The following is a 19,667-nucleotide window of genomic DNA, read 5'->3' as shown; positions in this document are numbered from 1 at the left end:
GAGACACAAATGAAATGATGATCGAGAAGTCAAAAAGAGCTAATTTTCCAGAGTGTGTAAATGTACAGCAAACTGACAGGGAAAATGATGAGGTCACTCGCTACATTGAAACTGCTGTCATGGAAAATGAAATGGAAGTTATTTGCTGGTGATAGATACACAAACAATCCTACCCAAAACTTGCAAAATTAGCCAGATCAGTACTATGCATCCCAGCCAGTTGCAGCAGCAGTGAAAGGGTGTTCAGTGCTGCTAAACGCACCATCAGTGAGCACAGGACAGCGCTGGAGCCATCTACAGTGGATTCAATAATCATTCCTCCACGAAAATATGTAGCCTATTCTTGGTGAGTAAAAGATTGTAAAATTATAACTAAATATTAATTAAATCATAAATGGGTAATGTAGAAAAAGTATAGACTATAGGCTAATGTTGGCCTTATTCAGCTTCATCATCACCCTGAGGCCGGATTGTGATGAGAAGGAAGCAAATCCCAGGGAGCATTTATCTTAATTTTGTTATTGCCAAATACCAGTCTTAATTTAGAATTTATCTTAACTTAATTTGTTAAGAAAGACTTGTTTGTATTGATGTGTTGGCCAATTTAAAGGCTACGTGTATGCCTAGGCCTATTTAGAGTGTTGAGATGCTAAAATGTTACAGGTTGGTTACAGAGTACTAAGGCTATATTATATTTTTGTTCCAATTTCCAAGTGACCTATAGCCTACGTTTATTATGAACAAATTGTGTTAAAACACATATAAACAACTCATTCTTGAAACAAGGCAAAAGACCTGTGTGTAGTGCACATTTGAATAATGTCAAGTTGTAAATGGGTTCGGGCTTTGAAAAGCAGTCAATCAAAATTTATAGAACTTGTCAGGCCCGGGCCCTGTAAGGCCTAACTTTTAAGGCCTGATTGCAGCTCTATTGTATTTTGTTGTTCTTGTGATGCAAAACACTTGGGTTTGAAGCTATTGAAACATTATTGTTAATGTAAATGTGGGGCACTCTTCTAGGACATTTTCTTAAGAAAACATTATTGGTTGGGTTTAGCTCAGTGGTTTGCTGGTCTAGGCGATCAAGAGAGGGTATAAATGTTGGTTGGAGACAGCTTCAAATAGGTGGGTTGGATTTGAGTTTCAAGTGGGCAGTACAAACAATATTTTTATTTAATGTCTTGTACATGAGAGTCCAACCTATTGTGTTTTATTAATGTCTGTGCCTACCATAACCCTAAACCCAACCTCATAGTAACCTGTTGTTGTTGTTGTTATTTTAATGCCTACACCTACCACAACCCTAAACCCAACCCTATAGTAACCTGTAGTTGTTGTTGTTTTTTTAATGCTTACACCTACCACAACCTTAATCGCAACCTTTGTGTGGCGCAAGTTCCTCCCACTTGGAAGTCACCCAACCAACTTTCAGTTTAACTCCCTCGGACTTGGAGGTCTACAGGCTGCAGCGATACCTAAGATGATCTGCACAACAAGTCATGTCTTCTCATAGATATGTACAAAATGGATGTTTATCTGAAACAAACAAAAAAATGCACCCAAAGTAATGCATTTCAAAGAAACAAAATTTAGACAGCGCCCTCTAGTGGATTTGTTATCTGAAACATGCAAGAAACATACCCACAGCAATGTATTGCATGTTTCCCAAAGATATTGGCTGAGGCACATATTTCCAATGAGATTGCACTGTACATGCCTCTATATGTAACTACAAAATCTGCTTAATATGGCTTAATGCGTAAAGATATTCATGGCTATAGACTATACACATGTAAATACAATGCATTATACAAATACACTTTTTAATTGACAGGTCACAAAAGTCCTTCACCAACACTAAATAATACATGCTGCAATACAATTAGGAAGTCTTGGATTATCAGATTGATAAACTAATAACAATAAGCAGCTTCACAAAGAAACCTTGCATCACTTAAAGCTACAGCACTATAAAGTTTTATAATATGCATTAAGTTGCATAGTAAAAACTTATATTATCCCTGATTTAATACATTAAACCATGTTTTAGAGGCTGCATTACTGTGCAATGTACAGAATAAGGACTGCAAGTGCCCTTTTATTTATGAGGTAATCTAAATATTTATGGCTTAAAACAAATTGAATCTCTACAGCAGTTTTATAGATTGTTTACCTTACAAGTGTATACACCATTGACTTTTCTTCTAAGTGTTATTTAATATACACTAGCATAAATGTGTAGTTTTGTATGCTTCCTTTTTATGCTCTTTTACTATCTTTATATGGTCCCACTGAGCCAAATAATGAGAAGGAACCAAATCTAACCAATCTATAAGCTATGCTGATTACACTATTTAGCCTTATTGCCTACAGCCCTATTGACACCCTGTGCCAATGTATTGATGACATTAACAGCTGAATGTGTCAAAACTTTAAATTGGTGCATTTGGGAACAGAAATGAGGTTCTCAGGGTGAATGTGTACCTTGACTGTAGGGGTCAAACAACAAAAAATAAGATAAAAATCTTGGTGTGATTCTGGAGTCAGATCTAAGTTTCAGTGGTCATGTCAAAGCAATAAATAAATCAGCATACTATAATTTCAAAACATTGCAAGAATTAGATGCTTTGTCTCCAGTGAAGACTTAGAGAAATTTGTTTATGCTTTTATCACCACCAGGGTGGATTACTGTAATAGAATCCTCATTGGCCTTCCCAAAAATACAGTCTGACAGTTGCAGCTCATTCAGAATGCTGCAGCCTAAGACCTCAATACATTACAGATATGCTCACTGAATACAAACCTAACAGATCACTCCGACCATTTGGATCAAGTACATTTAAATTCCAAGAGTTCAGTCAAAGCAAAGGTGTATCTGTCTACAGCTACTGCGCCCTCTACTGCTGGAATTAGCTTCCAGACATTATCAGATGTGCTCCAACATTAGGCCCATTCAAATCAAGACTTGTAGAATGTAGCTCTTGATACGTCACAAATAATTTCTGTCTCGGTCACAGATGGTGACATTGGAAATAGGTGCATTGTGATTTTTTAAACAAAACTGTGCTATTATTCTGCTAATTAAACCTTCATACTGTACTATGCTCTTTCTGGTGGACTGTGCAATTAATGAAGACTGGCCACCAGGCTGGTCAAATTTAGCCATGAAACCTCCATTATCTAATTGGCCAGTGTTTCAGTTTCATCGTCCAAACCCCTGTAGTTAACTCATAAGATAATACTCCAAAATACGTCTTTACCTTTATTTTCACCTTTTCTTTTGATTTATTTAATACATCTAAGCAAAATAAATCTCTCTCTCTCTCTCTTGGAAGGTATTTTAGGGTTTACCTACATACAACAAAATATCTTTCAAATATCTGTAAACCTGTATTGACAGACATAGAGCATTTCCTACAGTTAAAAAAAAAACCAGTAAAGAATTCCTGAGACAGTGGAAAGAAAATGAGAAACAGTTAGCAAATACTTTGTAATGACAATTCCAAACACTGGTTCCTGTAAAAGCGATCAGGACTTACTTACCTGAGTGTGGAAAGCACTCATAAACAGAGCTGGGCCTGGGGGAGGTCCTGCGCTTGTTTATATTGCCTAGAAGAAGGATGGTGTACATGTGTGCTCTGAGGGTTTCTATCAGATGGTTTCCACATCAACTCTACTCGAACCATCCGGTGAACAGCCTTCCTGACAGGCAGATACAGTAGTGCAGCTTGGAGATATTGAGAATGGCTACGGTGAACTGTAGGTAATAACACACACTCTGAATAAGCATCTGGAATGTGTAGATAACACACATACACAAAGATGTGTTCTGACCATCTGACTTGTACTTTGGGTACAGAAAATACCAAATTTCTCATTTAAATCTCAGAATGCATCTAAATATTCTTGATGTTTCTCTACAGTTACACACTTTCATACATACTTAGTTTAAAAAAAAAAACATATACAGTTGAAGTCAGAATTATTAGCCCGCCTGAATTATTCACCCCCCTGTTTATTTTTTTCCACAATTTCTGTTTAACGGAGAGCAGATTTTCTCAACACATTTCCAAACATAATAGTTTTAATAACTCACTTCTAATTTATTTTATCTTTGCCTTGATGATAGTAATTAATATTTTACTAGATATTTTCAAGACACTTCTATACAGCTTAAATTGACATTTAAAGGTTAATTGTTGACTAGGCAGGTCAGGGTAATTAGGCAAGTTTTTGTATAAGGATGGTTTGTTCTGTAGACTATCGAAAATAAATCTTAAAGGGGCTAATACTTTTGAGCTTATGGCTTTGAATGGTTTTAAAAACCTTAAAAAACTGCTTTTATTCTAGCCGAAATAAAGCAAATAAAACTTTCTTCTGAAGAAAAAGAAAAATATTATCATACATACAGGTAAAATTTCCTTGCTCTGTTAAACAAAAAATATTTGGGAAATATAAAAAACATAATAATATTAAAGGGGGGCTAATAATTCTGACAACTGTACAATGTAATCATAATCAACATGTTTGATGACAAAATTTGATGTCAGCACACAAACACACTTTTCTAATTTAATAATCATCATGCTGGTATAAATTAGCAGGTTAGCATGTTTTTAACAGAGTTGAGCAAGCTACTTGAAACATGCAGTGAACTAAGCTATTAGCTACTTAAAATGTAGCATAACTACACTAAAGCTACCCCCGGGGAAATGTAGCAAGCTAAGCTAAAAGTAACTTGACAAAAGTACCTTAGCCACATCTAAGCTTTTTTTTTGTAATTGTCATACAACTGAAATCCAAGTCAATCATCTCTTAGTGATCAATAAAACTGTCAATGAAGCATTTGAGACATAATTGTTTAGATTAATTATTTACTGCAAAAGACTGCGGAAGAGAGCACGTTATAAAGGGAGGAAAGAACATGAGGACCAGGTGTAAACACTGAGACTAATGCCTAGTTCACACTAGAGGATTTTAAGCCTGATTTGAGCTCGATTTGGAAGTTAACGAGCTCGCCGACAGATCGGGCTGTGATCGGGAAGAAATCTGCGGGTGCTCGGCGCTCGCCGCTCTTTATGTGTGAACTACTGAACAACGCATCAACGAGGCTTGCTGACGCGTCGCCGACACCTCGCAGACGGAAATCCAACATTCAGCATGCTAAATATTCCAGAGCAGTCGGCCGACTCAACCCCACGTCTGGTCAGATGTAGTGACGAGCTGCAGCCAATGAGAGAGCATTTCAGCATGAGCTGAATGCCTGTGTGTTCAGGAGCTCAGCAGAAACATCTGTGATTGGTCAGAATGGGCATCGGTGCACTCGCTTCATTCTGTGTTAACACAGACACGAGAGTAGGCTATATAACAGTGGAACTAGAATTCTGTAACTATTAGAATTACCATACGGCTCATTCTGACCGTTCTTATATAAAACGCCATACTGTCACAACATATTTACATTCAAAGCTATTATTGACCCTGCAGAAAAATCCAGCTTAAACCAGCCTAGGCTGGTTTTAGCTGGTTGACCAGCCTGGTTTTAGAGGGGTTTTGGCCATTTCCAGGCTGGTTTCCAGCCATTTCCAGCCTGGTCTTAGCTGGTCAGGCTGGAAAATGACCAGCCAAATCCAACTAAAACCAGCTTGACCAGCCTGGTTTAAGCTGGATATAGCTGGTTTTGGCTGGACTCCCAGCTTGGCTAGGCTGGTCAAGCTGGTTTTAGCTGGTCATCTCCCAGCCTGACCAGCTAAGACCAGGCTGGAAATGGCTGGAAACCAGCCTGGAAGTGGCCAAAACCCCTCTAAAACCAGCCTGGTCGACCAGCTAAAACCAGCCAATCAGTCTAGGCTGGTTTAAGCTGGATTTTTCAGCAGGGGAGATATTAAAATTAAGCTTTGAATGTTTGGCATCATATTTAATGACACCATTACCCTAAAAATATAATAATAATAATAATAATTGTTTTGGTAATACAGCCTATAAATATGTAGTTAAGATACTAAAACACTTAAAGGTCTTGGCTTTCATTTTCACTTTCAAACAGGAGCTATTTCACAGCACATAATATGCTGTTTTTAAAGATATCTGAAGTAAATGGATGTTTTTGCCATGAGAAAGTTTTGTTTATGTTAGCAGGAAGTTGCCAGGCAAGAAAATGCACACATATTTAAAGTCACAGCGAAAAATATCAGACATGCATGCAGTCATTTTGACCAATATGGTAATTTAAGGCAGAAATGCTCAGTTCTTTGCTGTTTTGTAATAAAAAAATAACAATGTCAGAAAGAAATACACTGATAGTTAGAAAACGACAGGGTGTTATAAATATGTTAGTTTTATTTCAAAGAGTTATAAAATTACAAAAATTAAAAACTCTCTGTGTATCTATCCACTCGAACCTTGCAGATGAGTGATTAATCCACTGATAAATCAGCTGATTTGACGATGTTTTTAAATGCTTTCTCCAAAGCTTGAAACGCTGTCAGTGATGTCATCAGCACACAAGCAGCAAATAGTGTTCAGCTTTTTCTGACGACTCCTCCCTCAAATTTTCATTGGCTGTGGTTTGGTAGCTTGAATGAGCTGATGGGGAATGTGTTGTTGTCAGATCATGTAGTGTGTGACCCCCCTCTTTTGGATCGTTCACGGAGTGTTGCGTAGTGTGAACACCACAGAGATTAAAAGACACAAAGTCAAGTCATGTAGTGTGAACAGCACAGCGATTTGCTGATGTTTAAAATCCTGTAGTGTGACCTAGGCTTAACAAGAACTAGAAAAGGGTTAAATAAGGGGCAGCTGGAAACAACCCTACTGAAAAATCCAGCTTAAACCAGCTTAGGCTGGTTGGCTGGTTTTAGCTGGACGACCAGGTTGGTTTTAGAGGGGTTTTGGCCATTTCCAGGCTGGTTTCCAGCCATTTCCAGCCTGGTCTTAGCTAGTCAGGCTGGGAGATGACTAGCTAAAACCAGCTTGACCAGCCTAGCCAGGCTGGGAGTCCAGCCAGAACCAGCTGTGTCCAGCTTAAATCAGGCTGGTCAAGCTGGTTATAGCTGGATTTAGCTGGTCATTTTCCAGCCTGACCAGCTAAGACCAGGCTGGAAATGGCTGGAAACCAGCCTGGAAATTGCCAAAACCCCTCTAAAACCAGGCTGGTCAACCAGCTAAAACCAGCCAACCAGCCTAGGCTGGTTTAAGCTGGACTTTTTAAGCAGGGAAGGAGGAAGAAATGGAAAAGCACATGGTGAACACAAACAAAGGCTGAGCCATGTGTTTAAACACAACACAAACATAGACAAATAAAACGTAGACAACACAGAAAAGACAGACAAGGAAGGGCTATGACAGAGAGTTACACAATTAAAGTACTACAGTAATTTACAGTAAAGGGAAATATTTTGAATAAGCATTATAATGTATATATATTTACAACTCTTTGTTAATGAATTACACTACATAATGTAGTATCATTAGTAACTATCATGAACTAATAGTAATTACCATAGCATACTTTAGCCTTTACTACAGTAAACTATTCACACATATAGTGCATGCATAAAGCTAGTTTCTCGTGTTTCCCTGATTAATTGCCCACTTCACTGACCAGAGCGAGAGATGGCAGTAACGCACCAAAAAGTTTGTTGTCGACCACCGTGAAACAGGAAGGAGAAGAAATCGTCATTCTTGCTATCATATGGATTTACATTCATCGGCTAGTCACTGGCCTCACAGCTCAGTGAATGTCAGTGCCGTCACTATTGATCTGCGATCGGTAAACATAGCTATAAAGTTATTTGATTTAGAAAGTAGCGACGCTACCGCCACGCTACTGAGAAATGTAGTTAAGCTAGTAGCGTCACTACTTGTAGCGATGCTACTGCCCAATGGTGGTTTGTAATATGGGCTGTATTTGAAATCGCCTCCTATACTATGCACTACTTAATGGATCAGCCATTTCAATTTGGTGTCCGAAACCATAGTGGACAATCTGAAGTGCACTCAATCAATCCCACAATACACAGCAACAGCTGGGTGTGCAATCCATGTTCACTCAACAATTACAAAATTCCCTTAATGCAATGAAAGAGTTTGCATGCTGAATGAATGGTGTACTCAAACTAGGGGCAGTTACCTTGAACTGTGCCCAGGTGCAATTGTGTCCCTTCCCCTCTCCTCCAACAACCTGCACTCACACTTCATTTTTACTTTCCGAGCCTGAGCACGCTTATGTCATCGATGATGCGACTGTTCAGTTTAACAGAAAGAGAAGCACTCTCGCTCAATACAATGAAGATTGCTTTAGTTATTTTGTTTTGAATTATTTTGAGTCATTTGGGATGCAGTGACACAGTCACATTTTTTGCTGAACAGATCCATTGGTTTTGATTCTCATAAATTTTCATAAATGTCATTGTGCAACACGTATTACTGTGCATTCACACTAAAAGTGGCGAGAGTGTCAAAGTAGCTGGAAGTCCTTTATTTTCAATGGGAGTGGCAAAGGAGTGAAACAGTGCATCTTCCCCGATTGAGGAGAAGTAAAATCAAGTCAACTTTATGGTAATGAGCTCTGATGTGTTTTGGCAGCAAGCAATAGCAATGTTTAAGTCCACCGCTTGATAGGATTCCAGAGAACACTGTGAACTTTGGTTCTGACCACAGTTGTTGCCTAGAGTTTGATTATCGCGGTCACCGGGATTTCAGTTATTTAAAATGTTTTCTTACAGAGACTTTAAAAAAATACTGGTGGGTTGATTCATGTTTTAATGCATTAATGTTATTTTTTATCTCCACAATACAAAACAGTAACAGTATTGCTGCTTTAGAATATTTCAGACATATGGACACATAATGAATAGTGGAGCAAAGCAACACCACATGCAACAACTTTATCTTTCATAGTTAAAAGAATTTAATAAAAAGTGTGCAACATTTTAATGATAGAAAACATGTTTTTATGCAGGATTGCAATAATATAATATGCAAATATGCTGCAACTACCCCTTTAAAAACGAGATCAATATAATTGAAATTTGACACGCTTGCCGCCTTCGATGTGAAGGCACAGTTAGGAGGTTTGCAGAAAGTAGCCACTGATGTGCAGTAAGTTGTTTGCAACTTTGACAGTTCGCGTTGATTTAAAAGTAAGAATTGTTAAATAATCCCTATGAAACAGTCCCTTAAAAGTGATGTCACATCTTCAGTTTCGAATTACCACTTCCAACTGGGCCAGGGCCGCCCAAACTAACCGCACCCTGAGCACTCTCACTTGACAAACAAAACAGAAAATGGGAACCAGTGACCTTCTTACTGTAGGCCGCCATGTGCCCATATATATAAATAAATAAATAAATATATTATATATATATATATATATATATATATATATATATATATATATATATATATATATAAACAGTTCTCTCTGGTCCTTAAATCTGATTGGCTAATAGGTGTGCTTTATTCTGCAAATAACAGCACTGGTCCAGCCTCTTCACCCTTCACCCTTGTGTATTACTCCACCCACATACAGCAACAAGCAGAGGACACTCTACAGTTTGACAAATATTGTGGCTGTTAGACAACATAATGTACTTTTGACACTTTTTATGTCAAGAATGTGGTTGTTTAAATTGCAACTGGGCAGTTTATTTATAAGGATAGTGTCTATTTTTAAATATTTATCATTTCATTTCATGCGTTAGCGGACATTAGCCTGTCATTAAGCAGAGCAAAGACGATTGACAATGTTCATCCACAAGAGGGCGACAGAGACCGCATAATAAGCCCTTATAGGAGCTTAACAGCGTAAATTTAGACTACAGCTGTTTAAATCATTAAAAAAACTGGTAAGTGACTTTTTTCATTTATTATAGGGGTTTTCACCTTTATTGATAGGACAGTGGAGATTTACAGACAGGAAAGTATGGGGAGCAGAGAAAGGGAAAGGATCGACAAAGGACCAGGTATCAAACTCCTGTCGTGCACCTGGGTGCGTTTTGTTTCGGATAAGTCAGTGTTTCCGTTACTGCAGTCTAGTTCAGTAAACAGAAAGAAAGAAGAATGCCCGCATGTGTTTAACATTTTTCTTTATCACAAACACAACAGTAATCTGGTAGTGATTGCGTAACTTTGGCTTTTTCAAGGTTAATTATTGTGAAATCTCAATTGCAACAAAGAAATACTAGGAAATGTCTCTAGATTGATGACATTTCATGCCGTACAGTCTTAAATTCTTACGCTATCATTCTGTACGCTAGAGCAGTGTTTCTAAACCATGTTCCTGGAGGACCACCAACACTGCATGTTTTGGATGTCTCCTTTGTATGTCACACTCATTACAGGTGTTTCAGTCTCGACCAATTTGCTAATGATCTGAATCAGGTGTGTTTATACATACATAATGGCGTAGAATAGTGCATAAGTATGCGATTTGGGACGCAGCTATGGAAAATGTGCAGAGCTGGTGGTCCTCCAGGAATGTGATTGAGAAACACTGTGCTAAAGTAAAGTGTGCTGAAGTAGCAACGGTTTCTGCTGATCTGACATCAGCTGGAGATGTGAATAAATAGCAGAAGAAAATAATTCCTCCTACAAAATAATATTGAGACTTTCCGTGTTTGATTTTCTTTTTTATATACATGATTATGCCATTAAAATTCGGCCTGAGGCCTTGTGCCAACGCATGCCTCTGACAAGTGGCGATATACAGCCACATCGCACTGTTACTCGTGCGATATATATATATATATATATATATAATATATATATATATATATATATATATATATATATATATATATATATATATATATATATATATATATATATATATATTTAAAAAGACTGAATGACAGCAAAAATACTTCAAATTAGCACGCTGAAGTTGTCAGCATCAAGAGCTGTTGGTAGGGTGAAAAATCAAAAAAGAAGGAAAAGTTTTCAAGTGTTGTCTTTTGAGTTCTAGTAATTAAATATGTAAAAACTGTTTTTGTAAACTGGGTGAGCAGCAGATTGCAGGAGCACAGTGTTTCTTGTCCTGTATCCTCAGTTAAATGTCAGACTAGTTGCTTGGAAAAGAAATAGCACATGATCAAGAAAGCTGCAGAACTTGAGCAATGGTGATAATTGCTTTAGCAAACACCATTTATGACTAAAAATAATTAGTTTGGATTTTTTTCTGAGAGCAACAAAAAATACAAATTACATCTTGTATCACATTATTTCTCACATAAATAAGTAAAAATAAATGTAAAAAAAATGTTCTCCCTAGCTGATAAAGGTATCAATGCCGCATTTAGATATGGGCCAGAGGCCAAATTCCTGCTGCCATGTTCTCTCTACACTGCACAGGTCTTCAACCCAAATCCTTTCTGTGATCTGCCTTCATCCATCTGGACAGCTGCCAAAACATAGTGCTGGCCAGCCATTGAAGAATGCCAGGTAGACTGAAAAAGTCAGAGTTCCTGATGGAGGCTTGTCAAATGTTTGATGTTCTCCCAGTGTTGGTATTGTCTGTTGACAGCAGAACTCAGAAGGTTGATTACACAGATTCCAAAGCCACTGAGATCTATCTTCATGTTGTAATGAAGCATATGCTTGAGCTGGAATCCTGGCCTGGCTCTGAAGACTAACAACCTGCCCTTTCAGCAGCTCATTATAGAAATGCAAGATTCATTCATTCCTCCAAATACAGCATGACTATTAGTCTAAGTATACTTGATGGAACAAAGTTGTTAACTATGATATGAGAAGTGCTTGCCAATGCAAAAAGTTAATCATTTAAGTTGTTTGTAATGTGTTGCTATGCACACACACCAGCCACATTATTACACACACCTGCACAACTACTCTCCCTTGTGTGCTTTTAAACCTTTATGTGTTTTTTTTTTTTCTGTTGAACACAAAATGTTTCCTTGAAGAATGTTGGTTGCTGGGATTCCTTGACTTCCATACTGTAGTAGGAAAAATGGCTATAATATTGTTATGATAAATCATAATTATTACAAGGTCTGCCCAACAACTTGAACATCTAATCTGTCTAAGGCAGGGGTCACCAATCTCGGTCCTGGAGGGCCGGTGTCCCTGCAGGGTTTAGCTCCAACTTGCCTCAACACACCTGCCTGAATGCTTCAAGTATACCTAGTAAGAGCTTGATTAGCTTGTTAAGGTGTGTTTGATTAGGGTTGGAGCTAAAATCTGCAGGACACCGGCCCTCCAGGAACAAGTTTGGTGACCACTGGTCTAAGGTATATATCAACCAGCAAAGCAAAAACTGGAAAAAAAAATTACTTCTGATGCATTGAGTGCTCAAATTCACTTATTTTCTTCACTTCTTCCAGTGGACTATATTAGTGGACTAATGTGTGGAATAGTGAATGAGAGGCAATTTCGGAAACAGCTATGGTCAAGACAATCTGCTGAAATTCAACCATTCCTCTTAGACATAACCTTTAACATGGCATGGAAGCTTTTGACTGAGTTTTTCTAAAGGTATGATATACTGAGAATTACACACACTGCTATCTGTATGGTAAACTATTCAGGGATCAATCATTTTATGGGCTACTCTCATGTGGTCACCCACTGAAGCTACAGTGAGCAGGGCTGCAGCCGGTCAGTACCTGGGAGACAACATGGGAAAGCTAGTTTGCTGACAGTAGTGGTATTAGTGAGACCAGCAGGGGGCACTCAACCTGCGGTCTGTGTGGGTCATACACCCCAGTTTATGGATGGGGACTGTATACTGGTCAGTGAGCACTGATTTTCCGATCAGATGTTAGTCCGAGGTCCTTAAACCAATGTTAAACCAAGATCCTCTTTGTGGTCATTTAAAAAATCGCAGGATGTCCTTCGAAAAGAGTAGGGGTTTAACCCCGGTATCCTGGTCAAATTTGCCCACTGGCCTCTGTCAATCATGGCCTCCTAACAATCCCCATATCATAATTGGCTTCATTACTCTGTCTCCTCTCCACCAATCAGCTGGTGCGTGGTGTGCGGTCTGGCACAATAAGGCTGCTGGTAATTCAGGTGGATGCTGCACACTAGTGTTTGATGATGAGATTCCCCCAAAAATGTGCAAAGCAATTTGAGGGTCCAGAAAAGCGCTATATAAATGTAAGGAATTATTATTATTATTATTATTATTATTATTATTATTATTATTATTATTATTATTATGGGCAAAGGTGCCTTGCAAAGGTCAGAAGAGAATGGCCAAGTTTGTTAAAGCTTGCAGAAAGACAACAGTAATTAAAGTAACAATTAGTTACAACTGAGGTCTCCAGGAAAATATCTATACAGGTGCAACACTTGAACCTTGAAGCAGATGTGTGTACTTATGTCAGCTAAGAATATAAAACAGAGGTAATTCATACAAGCTCACCTGCTCAAATTGCACAATACAAGATCACCTGATCTGATGGTACTTAGATGGTAGTTTGCATTTGGTGTAAACAACATGGAAGCATGGATCAGGCTGATTTTTAAGGTTCAGGCTACTGCTGCAGCGTAATGGTATGTAATGGTGTGGGAGGATTGTTTGGAACACTATTGGTCCTTGAGTACCAGTTGAGCATTGTTTAATTGCAACAGCCTACCTAAGTATTATTTTTCTGACCATGTTTCTTGCTTAATGATAACAGTTTACACATCTAGCAATGGCTACTTCCACCAGGATAACACAATATCACAAACCTTAAATCATGCCAAACTGATTCCTTGAGCATGACAATGAGTTCAAATGACCTCCACATGTCAGGGTTCTGCCACTTTGGTCTTGTAAATTCTTGTTTTGGTGGCAGAGCTTTGACACTACTCATGTCTGGTCCTGTTTCTGTCTCTGTGTGCGCGCGCGCGCGCCGTCGTGGGTGTACGCAGAGTGTGCGCGCTTCTGCTTGACGCGGCCGCGCGCGCGCTCTGCGTCCCTTAGACGCGTGCGCTTTTGTACTCGTGTTTGTGTTTTCGTTTGTCAGCAGCGTGGTGTTTCATTCCCAGCGTCTCAGTCTTGTTGGTTTCGGTTTTGGTCGGCGCTGGGATGAAGCATGCACGCTGCGTGTGTGAGCACACGGTGAGTGCTTTCATTCATCGTGTGCTCGTGTCTTGCGTCTTTTGTCAAAGCACGTGGCTCGGTGTTTACATTGTGGTCACGTGCTTTTGTCGTGTGCTTCAGTGTTGTGTTATGTGAGCGCATGGCTTGTATTGTCTCTCTGTGTCATGCGCTCTCCCGTCTATTGTCTAGTCCCACCCTCCTTGTTAACCCATTATTAGTTAATTGTGTTCACCTGTGTGTCAATTTACTTTTTGCTTTATAATACCCCTCATGTTTTCAGTCCTTTGCCAGTTCGTCGTCGATATTACCTTGTCTTGTTGTCTCCAGTCCTGTTTTGTCCTGCCAGCCCTGTCAAGTTTGTTTTTGCCTTTTTGATTCATGTTTTCCCCTTCGGGGTGGTTTTGTTTTGCCTTTTATTTTTATTTGTAGTTTATAATAAATATTTCTACATTTCTTCTGCAATTGGGTCTGCACTCCTTTTTTTCCCTCACCGATCGTGACACCACAGTCATCGGATCGCAATCCAATATAGCATGTAGCATTGGGATTTTGTTTTGAACTTACTGGATCATTATTATTTGCTTTTGCAACACTTATTAATTAAACATGACAAGGATTTAGAATTTAAAATTAGAATTTCAAGACTAATTCTATGTGTGCAGACATATCATTTATAATAAACACTCCAACAATATTTAAAAAAAATCTAATTTGTTTGATTATGGCTTTTAAGTAGCACACAGTTTTCTATTGTCCTGATTTTTAGAGTATTGCTTGCATCCATCAAATACATCAATCCACAGCTAAGCATGGAATTATTTAATCTTTCTTTAAATTTCTCTTTCAAATTCTCTTGCCCATAAAAACAACCTGCTTTGTCATTTATGAGTTTGTAAAAACAGCTGAGTTTGTAAAAACAGACGTCTTAGAAAACTCCTTGTCTCTCAGAAATCTTTCTGCTAGCTCCACAATGTGAGCCCAGAAGAACCCAGTTTGATTCAGTAGTTTCTTGACAGCAGCTATAAAAACCCACCTACATCAAAGCTATGTCATTTAGCATGCATGCTATCAATGTTATCATGGGATTACTCTCTATAGCCTTCTACCCATCCCCAACATAGAGTAGAGGCTCATAAAAGCAGATGTGATCATTTAGAGACATCCAAGCTGCAAGTGAAAGACATCTTGTACTTCATCATTTTCAAGACATCAGTAACCTCAATATCACCCTTCCTGAGATATTCCAGAGTATATTCCTCCTTTCTTGCCTTATCTCTCTCCTATGGAAGCAATTATCATTGTTTTTTCTCCTCAACACTTCTTGCACTATATACAATCAAGGCTCAGCAGAGGTCCTCAGGCAATAATATAGGGGTCTTGCCCCTGTGAGGCAGGTGGGAGTTATTAAAAGTGTGCAGTTGCCAAATCCTTTCACAGTTTTCATCTGGAAGTGATGAAGTGTCGTATGGCAGGGCAGCACCTGTTGGCACATCTACTGAGCCCTGGGAACAAGGCGAGGATTTTCTTCCCTCGGGAGCTGGAGGTCTTGGCATGAAAGGGATACCAATCACTGCTGCAAGAGGTTCTTGATGTGTTGTTGTCCTCTGGATTTGATATATTCCTGTATTGTTTCTTTAAAAAATATTAGAATGAATAAAGATCAATAATAAGAGTTCTGTAGATTTAAATTGCATGAACCATGAACCTCAAACGCCACTGTTTCCTCATTTTCATCTTATGATCATAAATCATGGTCCATATGATTATCCTGCTCGAAGACAGACCAAATGGAACAAAATGGAGACCATGATTTTGTACATGGGATTATTTATATGAACATCCTAGAAAGCATTTGATTGTTTGATCATAAAATGTCCTATAGTGAGTATTTTTGTTAAACTATTTTTTGACAACTGAAATATGATTATTTTGTTTGTTTGTGAGTGTGAGTGTTGACATGAGCTGCTTGAGCATCAGACAAGAGCTCATTAATATTCACGACCCTTCTGAATAATATTAGGGCCATTTTTGGGGGTTCAACATTAGGCAAATTTCACATATTTAAAAGTCACATATTTAGATACCAGAGAATAATTTAACATTTAGTTGCAATGCATTTTATAGCATCTTTAAATTTAAAGCCTTATTCAAAACACTAAAAAAAATTTTTTCATTCATGTCTGCTTAGGTCATTTGCAACCACCTCAATAAACCCTTATGACAGACTCTCAAAACTCTCAAAAATTCTACAGTTATTAACATTGTAAATCTGTGACCATTTTTTAAAATAACAGCAGGGTGAGGAGAGCAAATTTGAAATGTTTCTCTTTGCTGACCAACATAATCAATATGTTCATGACTTTCTCATCAGATAACCCTGGGATTGCATAAAACGTCCATAATTCAGACTCATGACAGCATGCACTGCTGTTTATCATTGAAAAATGTTTATGTGCTTTGAATAATTTCTTATAAAAAAGTGACTGAATGTGATTTCTATGCAAGTAACTCCATCTGTCTTCCATCCTACGCTCTCCTCAATAAAACACAGCAATGCTGATAAATGAGCTATCAAAACAGGCAGATGGGGAGCTGTTCCATTTGAAAAAAATATATATTTAAGTGAACTTTGCTGGCTTTTTGGCCATACTATCAACTAAACGTGGTCATATAACAAAAGCTAGAGCATGTATGGATAAATTGAGAGCGTGCGTTACAGGACTTAGATCCCAGAGAGATTTACAGACAGCTCGGTATTGTTGGGGAAGAGCATGACAGCCCAGCAGACTCATCAGACCATGGATTATGTTCTTCTGGAAATGCTCGACAGATCACCCCAGCTGCCCAGACTTATCATGCCAAGAGCTGTTGTCCTGGCTGGGGTCCATTGGCCAGGAGAGAAGAAGCAGCAGCTGGTCTTTGTTATACATATTTCCATTCTCCTAGTTCTTCAAGAGAAGCCTTGTTGAATCTGGGCTAATGTATATCGCAGCTAATGAGATGTTAGGGTTGCATGATTGTGAGGCCAATGATTGATGATCTTTGCGGGCAGTTGTGTACACATTTTGTTCAGACCTTGTTTTTTATTAGTTTAAATCTCAAAACCTTGGTGTTTTGTACATTTTTTAGTAGTTGATAATACAAGAGTGAGGAATACTGTCACCATCCAATTCAATTCTTCCACACAGGACAAGTGTTTTCCAAAAGATTTATAACTAAGGAAATGGTTCAATCAGCTGTGACGACTCATGATAAAGAAGGGAATAAGCCAGAAGAAAGCAAGTGAGTGAGTATAAACCATGATGAAAAGCAATACAAATCATGAAAATGGAACTGCTAGCCCACTAGCTTAACCATCTCCAGGGCAGGGGCCTCATAGACAATTGACCATGTGCAAGGTTATCCCCTGGTTTTCTTTCTGACAGCTCTGGAATTTCTGGTGAACTTTCAGATGTCATTCTATACTCGGTTCCTTCAAGACCTGCTTTAAGTCACCATCAGACACTCTGCATGACCAAGAAAAACTCTAGTGTTAAACCCTAAAGAGGGTCTCACACTAGATGAGAAGCAGTGCGTTGCTTCACACCATGCCACATCAAGCCAAACATTTAAAATGTGAATACAATGCTTGTGTGAGTGTATACACATCAGCAGTGTCACTTGTCCTAGCAGTGTGCAAATTTCATCAAGCAAATGAGAAAGGATTTAAGTGTTACATTCCTATTGACTTTACATCTATGACTACAAGGGTAAGTGCAGTTTTCAGTGCTTATAACAACTATGGTATAATAAAAACTTGCTGTCAATGCTATAGATGGCTAACTAACGTTATGCTATATAGCCTGAACATTGACAAGTGAATGCAGTAATTAGAATATAAAATTTGCAGCATACAGTTGTAGATGTGCTTTCTTATCTCTTTTAGATCAGCTGGCTTAATAGTAATATAATGGTCTGTCATTATTGATGCTGAATTAAGTCCATTCAGACTACATTTTATTGTTGGTCAAGTCATGCTATTTTGACTAGATAAAATCTTGACTTGTCGTGGGTACCAGTTATGCCAGACTACACATTGCTTTGTGATCATTCATCGCTTGACATACACGACATGCATACAATACAAATATCACTATAATTTTCTTTTTTTTTTTATTGTATTTCCCTACATATGTTCATTTTTCCTATGTGTATGTGAGTTTGTGTTTTGCTATTTTAAGCACAGAAAAATATGCTCTGCACCCTGGTGCATGGTGGTGCTTATACTCTTAATGAGTTATGGGTGTGTTTTGAGCATAACGTGCTTTAAACCAGACCAGAACCTCATCTCACATTTTCTTTAAGAGTCCTGGTGCATTTGCTATTTACATGGTGACTTTTTAAAGTGGAAAAATGGAATGGTTCAGTAGCAAGAAAACAGTTAAACAGACCATCTGCAGCGACGATAAAGAATGAGCCTCCTCCATTCAGCCTCTTTACTTTCTCTTAACTTTTACTCTTTACTTTACTCCTTTACTTTTGTGGAGTGAGGAAACAGTGTTGTATGCACACCACTGAAGACATCCATTAGCCTACATATTTAATTTAATTTGTTAAGCACAAGGATTTGTTTCAAAACTAATTAAAATTTTTAATTTCCAGCAAACGAAAAAATAAACAATAAGACAGAAGTGTGGTCAAAAAAAATTGTTATATCCAAACGCACTCTTATTCTTATGCCCTTACGTCTCCAGAACTTAACAAGTGGGCAAATCTAAACTTGTTTTTTTTTATTTAAATAAAAATAAACATGCATATAATATATAATACTTCTACTAATAATAACATTATACAAATGCAAATTGTCATGAATGAACTGAAAAGGGCATAGAGGAATGAAAAAGGCATGCATCCAGTGGTTTTTATTTTTATGTAGAAAATAACAATTTATGTCATTTTTATCTTTTGTTCATATGTGAAGAAATATGTTAACATTAGCCCTGTATTGAATCTGCACTTTTGCTGACACACAGGTGTTTGTAGCTACGCCCTCTTTTTAAAAGAACACAATCTCATTTAAATTAATGGCCACAGTCACTAAACTGCACAACTTAGATCAAAGTCTATAACAGTCAATTTCAAAAAGTTATAAAACACTATTTGTCTGTCATTTTGTGCTAAAACACTCTAAAGACATCAGACACTTATTTCACATCTGGTAAAAAGAGGCATAATATGTCCACTTTAAAAGCTGTGTACGGAAGTGATTCTGTGCTCCTATTGGTCAGTATCAGCCATGTGAGGCAACCCATTGTGTAAAATAGAGAAATTAAAAGTACTAGATTTCTGTGTTGTGCAGCATCAGTTCTCAGGCATTTTGGCACACTACATGAGAAATAAAACAATGAGTCCCAGCACCCTCACAAATTCCCACAACACCATACATTAAGCAAGTTATGCAGAATTTGTAAAATAATAAAGTAGCAAGGAGACAACAGTGCTCAGTGATTTACACTCAATGCTAAAACTTAATAAATGTTAGCTATTTAACTGACTGTGTTATTTGGTATTAAAGTAAATAATTACCTTTATTATTAAACTAGTAATGTTGTTTAAGCAACTTCTATAAACTGAACAC

General features: G+C 37.9%; 1 protein-coding gene across 1 annotated transcript in view; it reads left to right on the top strand.

The window, feature by feature from the left end:
- The first annotated feature begins 17,566 nt into the window (after positions 1-17,566).
- The window catches only part of si:ch211-159i8.4, a 48,093-nt gene continuing 45,992 nt past the window's right edge, over positions 17,567-19,667 (top strand). Inside the window, exon 1 of the mRNA XM_021481144.3 lies at positions 17,567-17,799. The gene's annotated coding sequence lies outside the window, so the exon portion shown is untranslated. The remainder of the gene's footprint in view (positions 17,800-19,667) is intronic.

This window comes from Danio rerio, chromosome 14 (assembly GCF_049306965.1).
Source record: "Danio rerio strain Tuebingen ecotype United States chromosome 14, GRCz12tu, whole genome shotgun sequence".
NCBI classification, from domain to species: Eukaryota; Metazoa; Chordata; class Actinopteri; order Cypriniformes; family Danionidae; genus Danio; species Danio rerio.
Note: the sequence above shows the minus strand (reverse complement) of the source record. Positions and strands in the feature narration are given on the sequence as shown.